The sequence below is a fragment of the Pithys albifrons genome, chromosome 2 (genome assembly GCF_047495875.1).
Source record: "Pithys albifrons albifrons isolate INPA30051 chromosome 2, PitAlb_v1, whole genome shotgun sequence".
NCBI lineage: Eukaryota > Metazoa > Chordata > Aves > Passeriformes > Thamnophilidae > Pithys > Pithys albifrons.
In genome coordinates this window covers 107,449,995-107,457,212 of record NC_092459.1, presented here as the reverse complement: position 1 = coordinate 107,457,212, position 7,218 = coordinate 107,449,995, and the positions used below count along the sequence as shown (strand labels likewise).

The 7,218-nt window shown below is 45.9% G+C and overlaps 1 long non-coding RNA gene across 1 annotated transcript; it reads left to right on the top strand.

Moving 5' to 3' along the window:
* The first annotated feature begins 41 nt into the window (after window positions 1-41).
* Window positions 42-7,095, top strand: LOC139685285 (uncharacterized). Its single transcript, XR_011700079.1, has 3 exons — window positions 42-300; window positions 784-893; window positions 2,217-7,095. It is a non-coding gene; the product is annotated as an uncharacterized lncRNA (long non-coding RNA).
* Window positions 7,096-7,218: the final 123 nt, after the last annotated feature.

The window sequence follows — 7,218 nt, the reverse complement described above, 5'->3', positions numbered from 1 at the left end:
AAGCCGCGCCCCCAGGCCCGCTCAACACCGCCCCCGTTCCCTGGGCTGGCGCCGCGCTCGTTGTCGCGGCGGGCAGTGCGGACAGCTGCCCTGCGGTCGCGGGGGTCTAGAGTACCTTTCCAGAAACATTTAACTATGATTCTACCTAGTGCCTGGACCAGATCGGAAAGTGCTGGGACTATCTGTGGAGTGGATCCACTTCCAGTGCTACCCAGGCCGTGGTCTGTGGGGATATCCCCTTCAGGATGGACAAGGATATCATTAGGGATCAGCTTCTCTTCCAGCAGTGGGTCTCTTGAGGTGCGTACCCAGCTTCATGGCACGGGTAGGGGAAGGGGATTTGGAAGATGGCAGCGGGCATAGGAGCATTCTGCTCTTGCAGCTGGGGAGGAGGTGGATCTCCCGTGGTTCTCTGGAAGGAGGTGGCTGGCACATGTGCCGCCTTCCTGTTGTCCTCCAAAATGGACAGCGAATTGAGAGGTTTAGGCTCTGAGCACGGCCAGCAGCAGCATGGCCTGGGCACTGCGGATGGTGGGACAGGGTGGACAGCATGGACTTGTCCAAATAACCGTCGGTTTCTGGTTTCTCTCCTCAGAGTGCCAGCACTTCATCCCATGGAAACAGCATCATCAGCCGGCAAATCTGGGGGGAGTGAGGGGGTGTTAATTTCCAGACAAAAATACATCTTTTTTTCCTTTAATCAAAGTGTTTCAACCTTTCCAAGCTTTTGGTCCCTTCTTCTAGGGTAATCTTTTTGTGACTTACTAACTTGCTTTATTGCAGATGTGAAGGTGTTAAGCAACCCAAAAAATGAAACAACAGCTCCTGTTCCAAACGGCGGCAGTGACCTCAAAGTGCCACCGTGAAAGTTTGAATGTGTGTGCATTCAAAAGGTGAGAAGCTTGCAGGGACAGAGTTTTCGCCCTGCTGCAAAAGCTGTGAGGAAATCAGAAGCAGCAAAATGCCATTTCCTCTCAAGCTCTGCCGGAATTCTTCATCTTCCCCCCTGTCCCAAGATGAGCAGGCAGGGTTGGGCTCCAGCAAGATTCAAGTTCTTTGTGCTCCCTGGCATAAAAGTGATCACATAAACTATAGTGTGTATTGATTGGAATACGGCTACTGAGGGAGGAAAGGGAATGTTGGGAGATAGGAAAGTCTCTTCTTGTCTCCTTTCTCTCTCTGCGAGCCCCTCTTAAAGAGAAATGCCTATACTGGGTTTACCTCTGACCCCCTTCCCACATACCCCTTCCCTCACCCCAGTGTCTGATTTGTTCTGTGGCCTTCATTAGCTAAACTAAGAGAAGCCTCCATATCAATCCACACAGTTCCTCACACAGCGCTAGAAAACACTGCATGGAGGGGGAGTGTTGATCCCTGTCATACTCATTCCACCCACCCCATTCCGTCTAACCAAAGAATCCTCAGCAACTCCATCATCTTACCAGATCCTGGGAGCGCTTCCTCCTACAGTTCTTGGTGGCCTCAGAGGTGCTGCATAACCCTGTCTGCAGGACAACTACTGCAGGACCACTTTGGCTGTATGCAAGCAACTCACAAGGAGCAGCTCCGCAAGTTGAGTCTAAAGCAGAATCACCATTGCACACAAATGAGAATGGGGATTTCATGGGCTGGTAGGATAAGCATTAATATGCTCCCTGCCCTTTCTTCCCATGACCACACCAACAGAATCTGAAGATGCCCAGGCAACTATTGGGTAGAGGATTGGCTTTTGCTCCTCATATGTCTGAGGTGCTAGCTGCTAATTTCTCAAGTTTTCCTTCAAAACCATTTTTTACTATTCATCACTTTCTGTCAGTCCCTTTGGGTGAGTAACCCTCACAAACCCTCTTCCTCAAACCCTTTAGGTACTACCAAAGCAGAACGTTTTCATGCTCTTTTCTTCTTGTGGTTTTATAATCTTGTCAAGACTGAAAGCAGATAGCATGGACAAAAGATGGACATTGAAATCATACAAAAATTTCAGTGTGTTTGTATCTGCTTATCACAGCCTTTGAGTGAGCACAGCAAGGCCGAGCCCCAGCACCTTCAAGATGGTGCCAGGAAACCACTAGGGTGGGAGAGGGAGTGGCGGGAAGGAGAGGATGGATTTCACCGGAGCAGCAGGCAAAATGGTCTCTGGTGGGACATGAAAGCAGAGAGCCACTTGGGTGGCAAACCCAACATGCTGAGATTTTTTTTGTCTTGCCTTCCTCCAGAGCTGCAGTGTTATGGAAAGGACCTGGGTGTCAGTGCAGAGATCAGACCCATGGCTTTGTTAACCCTGCAAAAAACATCGTTTAGAAAGAGCAGCTCCACAGACAAGGGCTCGATGGAACAGGGGACTGCCCCAGCTGCACACTGCCAAGGAATGGGGAAGGCTATTTGGCATCTTGCCTAGAAAACAAAATATGTGAGCTTTCCAAGGAGAGGGTCCACAGCCAGCAAATGGAGGCTTTTCAAGAGCGCCTTTTCTTGCTGTCCGGGTTGCATTCAGACAGAAGGCTCAGCAGCTGCAACAGAGCTGAGCAGCACTGTTCCCTAAAGACATCTGCTTTCCTGAACAACCAGCTCATCCCAGGACCTTGTGACTAGTATTCCACAACCTCTTCTAACTCTGCCATGGGGCTGCTGTCATTCCTGGGAGTGCAGATGGCTAAGGCATAGAAAAGTAAAATGACATCCCCAAAGCCCTGTAGATAGAAAAAGAAATTTAATTGAGTCTTCTGCCAGGTGCAGAATGAGCACTAAAATGCATTGGGTTTCTACTTTCCCAGCCTCAACATATCAAAAAGCCAAAGCAAGCTTCATCACTGCAAACACAAGGAGTCCAGGCAGATACTCAACAGCTACAGATGAACAGAAGCAAAAGCAAGACTGATCTGCCCTGGCAGATTTTATTACCAATGTTTGTAGGCTGGTGATTTTTGCACAGCTGTGACCACTTCCACCCCAAAAGGTGGTTATGTTTCCCAATCCTTCTATCCAGGACAAAACAGGCCTGGACTAACTGAAAAACATGCTTCCCCTCTAGACTCAGCCAGGAGACAATTCTCTGTCCAAAAGTGTCTGCTTTCAAGATGAAAAACGATCATCTATTCCTGCTTAGTTTAAAAACAGAAACTTGTTGCTGAAATCAATTTCTGTGGCTTTAATTGGCCACAGAGACAGTCCATGAATATAATTGCATAAGGTCAGAAAACAGTCTCCATTTTACCAGTAAATTCTCAGTAAATAAATCGGGGTAGCTGCACCATTGAGACACAAAGTGAGAAGATGGATACCTGCTTTTCTGTCTAAACCTTTCTGTGACTTGCCAGAGGGTTGCAACAGCTCAGTGGCATTGGAACCTTTCCAGAAGCAGCTGCTGGAGGTAGCAGAAGTGGGTAATGCAGTGTCTGTCCTGGCATTACAGCTACAGTGTTACCCATGTGGTACACAGAAGCCGAAACAGTCTTCCTCGCTTCATAATGGACCGGACACCCTGCAGAGCATGTGTTCCTGGCACTTACAAAACAATCCATGCCACTGGGAAAGAAATTTCTTCTCATCTGCTCAACTCTGGAACAGCTATGCACTTTTTACATAGCTGTCTCTCATGTTCCCCACACACATCCTGTTTTCACTCCTTTTCTACTTTTGCAAGGTGTGCACAAAGCAAGGAGATTAGTAGCTTAACTATCCATATCAACTCATGGTAATTAATTGTTCCAAATAATTGTTTTGTGTAGAGCAGTAGGACCTCTGGATTTACATGAGACATGCAGATTACTGACATCAAAATGCTAGTTCTTCAACTAGTTCTTTCTGTCATTAACTTATTTCCTGTGAGCTACTGTTTCAAAAAAAGGAGCAAAGCAAAACAGTAATTTGGATCCCTAGATGACTTGTCCTGATCCCTAACTCCTTTGCCTTTCTTTGAAAGTTCAAAGAACTGAGAAAGCCACAGACTCCTTAGGTGATGGAGGGCCTGGCACCAATGATGCAAAGCCAACCCATAACACCTACTTCCTTTAATGAAAATATGAATACAGAGATCTTTGAAGAAACTGTCAAGGGCAATAAATGTATCTTAAGCATGATTACAAGTAAACAAAATTCAGTTAAAGACTTAACATTAGACCGTATAAAACGCACTTCTAGATAGATGAACTTTTCCTTTCTAAAATGATGAAAAACATGCTCTGTGTCTCTAGTGGTGGAAAAGGCACCACAACCAGGTTTCACTGACAAAACTTAGTGGGAAAACAAAAGTAAGCACATTTGCCCTTTGCAACAAATTGCAACAGGTAAAATTGACTCTGGATCACTTCTGATGAAGGCTATATCTGACAAATAACCCATATATCACTCATGGCCACATAAAGGTTCCAACAAGAATCCAACAGCTCTGCTTTTCTAAATGAAGCAATTGCCCCCAAGTTTGTCCCACCATCCCACAGACATCTGCCTCATTCACTGATTAGTGAAGATCAGGTCTTAAGACTGCAGGCCTGTTGTCCTTCGCTAGCTACTGAGGAAGTCCGTGCTAGTTCTTTGGGCTGAATCCCTCCCTGAACCACAAGGAGCCTGAGGAAGGGGGTGTGAAAATGTTGCATGCGAAGTAGAAAGCACTGTCAGCACACACCAGTGCTGTTTGTGAAAATGGCAAAGCTCAACTCGGGCATGCAGTGAAGAGGAAACTGCTGCATATTGTTGCCGTAAAAGTCTGTAAAAAAGACTCCAAGCCAAGTTTTGTAGGAGATAAGATAAAGGGCAGGCACTTTGAATGAGCAACCCCGCTCATCCAGGAATACATAGACGCGCGCGTGTGCAAGCTCTAAATTCTGTAGTTTTTATAATATAATCTATCAAATCACTACTGTCCACATGTCCAGTTCCACCTCCCTCCCCTCCCAGTTCCCACCCCTCTTGAATTGGGGCTGGGGTCGTTGGGACCCTCTGTCTTCATCCACCTCCTCTTCTTCAGCACACAAAGGTTCTTTGGACGCTCTCCAGGGCTTCGAGTCACACTGCTCCATGTTTATGTTCTCTCTGATATTCTTTTATCTGGTACTTTGAGAAAGAGACTAAATAGCTGACAGATCTTAGCTGCCTGTTCTGCAGCAGGGGTAGAGATAGAAGGACTTTATACTATAAGCTGCTAAATATTAATTCACTAAAATCTACAGCGTTACATTTACTGTGTTCCTAAAATCTACAAAATATGAAAACTGAAAAATCAAAAAACCCCTTCGGCATCATATAGCAGAGATCATGGATAAAAAGAAGAAATGGAGACTTCTCTGGATGGAAAATTTAGTCTCTGGAAGGAAAACTTGCAATTTTAATTTTAGCTTTCTATGAATAGCCTATTCAGTGAAGCACAGTATCCTTCTTAAAGTGCATTAAGTGCTAGTTCCAAGTCCTGCCTAGTTCTGTTTCTACCAGACTCAGAGTGCTATTGTAAGAGCTGACCACAGGCTGTTAGCTCCAAGAGCCAGTGCTGGTACACCTGCGTAAGTGAAGTTTTACAGACTGAGGCTGCTCAGTGCAAGCTGTGTCCACTGCAGAACACCATATGGGCAGCACAACAGCATCACGTGCTCTCTTTGAATACCCCAAGGGGGCCTCTGAGCAGATGGACATCCCAAAGACCACAGCTCAGCTGTGGAAATGAGGCTTGGATGGAAAGGAACTCAAAGATCATCTAGCAACAACCTCCCTGTCATGGACAAGGACACCTTTCATGGGACCAGATTGCTTCAAGCCCCATCCAGCCTGCCCTTCAATACTTTCCAGGATGGGGCATCCACAACTTCCCATCTGCACCATAGCTGGTACACCTATGTATTTACTGGAGTTCTGCAGCTACCTGGTCAGACTGTAACCTCCCTGGCAGACATGGTGCCTATGTCCATACAAGTTGAGACAACAGGGATGCAGGTGAGGGAGTGCACCTTTCTCCTGTTTTCCCTTAGCAAAGGAATTGGATGGCAAATGTCTCAATGCACCAAAGCACATTGCTCTTCACACAGTGTTTGAGAGACAGCACAGATGAACTACATCATGTGTCTCTGACCACTGGGTCACACCTTAGCATGAAAATATCAGGTCAATAAGGCAAGCAAATTCTATGACCATAGTATGGGAAATGCTTTCTTGACTAAAAGGAAAGTCTCTACTCTTGTTCAAAAGTAATTTTTTTTTCCTCCACACTGCATTTCAGATTGCGTGGACACAACTTGTTTAAACAAGGGTGTCACATGAAAAGGAAGGGCAGAAATACAAAGATGTCTGTTGTAGTTTTGATGTAAATTCTCTCCCTGCCACTAACTCCCCATGCCATTAGTTAACAAAAGAAGCAGTTAACTATTACCAATTTCTTCTTGATCATTTTGGGTGGGACATCACATAGCTCTGGGGGAAGGTTGGAGCTGTATGTGTTGTCTGTCAGAGAGAAAACTGTTTGGCTGCTCCTCGCTGCTCCTGTGGAGTAAGTTAGTTTTTTTCTTGCCACTGCTGTTTCTCCTGGTTTTTGGCATTTGGGGCCCTGGTCACCGCTCCAGCCTCACCGTCGCCAGCAGTGTCACGGCCACCCACCCCACTGCGGCAGCGACCCGAGAAAGAGGAGTCAAGCTGACTTTTGGGACATGCTGCAGCTCTCCACACCCAGCTTTCCTTCTTCATTTGGGACAAAGGACAAGGAGAGAGAGAATTCATCTGAGTGCTCACCGCTCGTCTCTGCCTCGCTGGGAAAAGACTGAGAACTCACCCTGCAGCTAACCAAGGTGTGACACTGACTCTGTCCATAAATATAACTGTTCCAGGAGGAACCTACTGTTTTGGGGGTTGTTCTCTTTTGTTTTTACTTGTGGTGTTGGGGGGAGTAGTTTGCTCTGGTCTGTTTACAGTTATATCTATATCTACATATATATATATCCATTTTCGAATTAAACTTTTTCTTAAATTTAATAAAGAGTGACATGATTATTGTAGAGGAATCCTCTCCTCTGCTTTTTGTGGTAAACATTTTGGTTTCTTCCCTCAAACTAAGACAATGTCTTGTCCCACCTGTATTAATATAAAGTTAATGGCTCTAAGTGTCCTCGGAACAATCAAAACTTTATGAACCCAACACTGCCTGCCTGACACTGGACAGAACACAGGCTGGAAAGATTTTTGGCCTTCCTGTAAGGACCACACTTTAGCCAGGGAAAACTTATTAGCTATAACCATCCC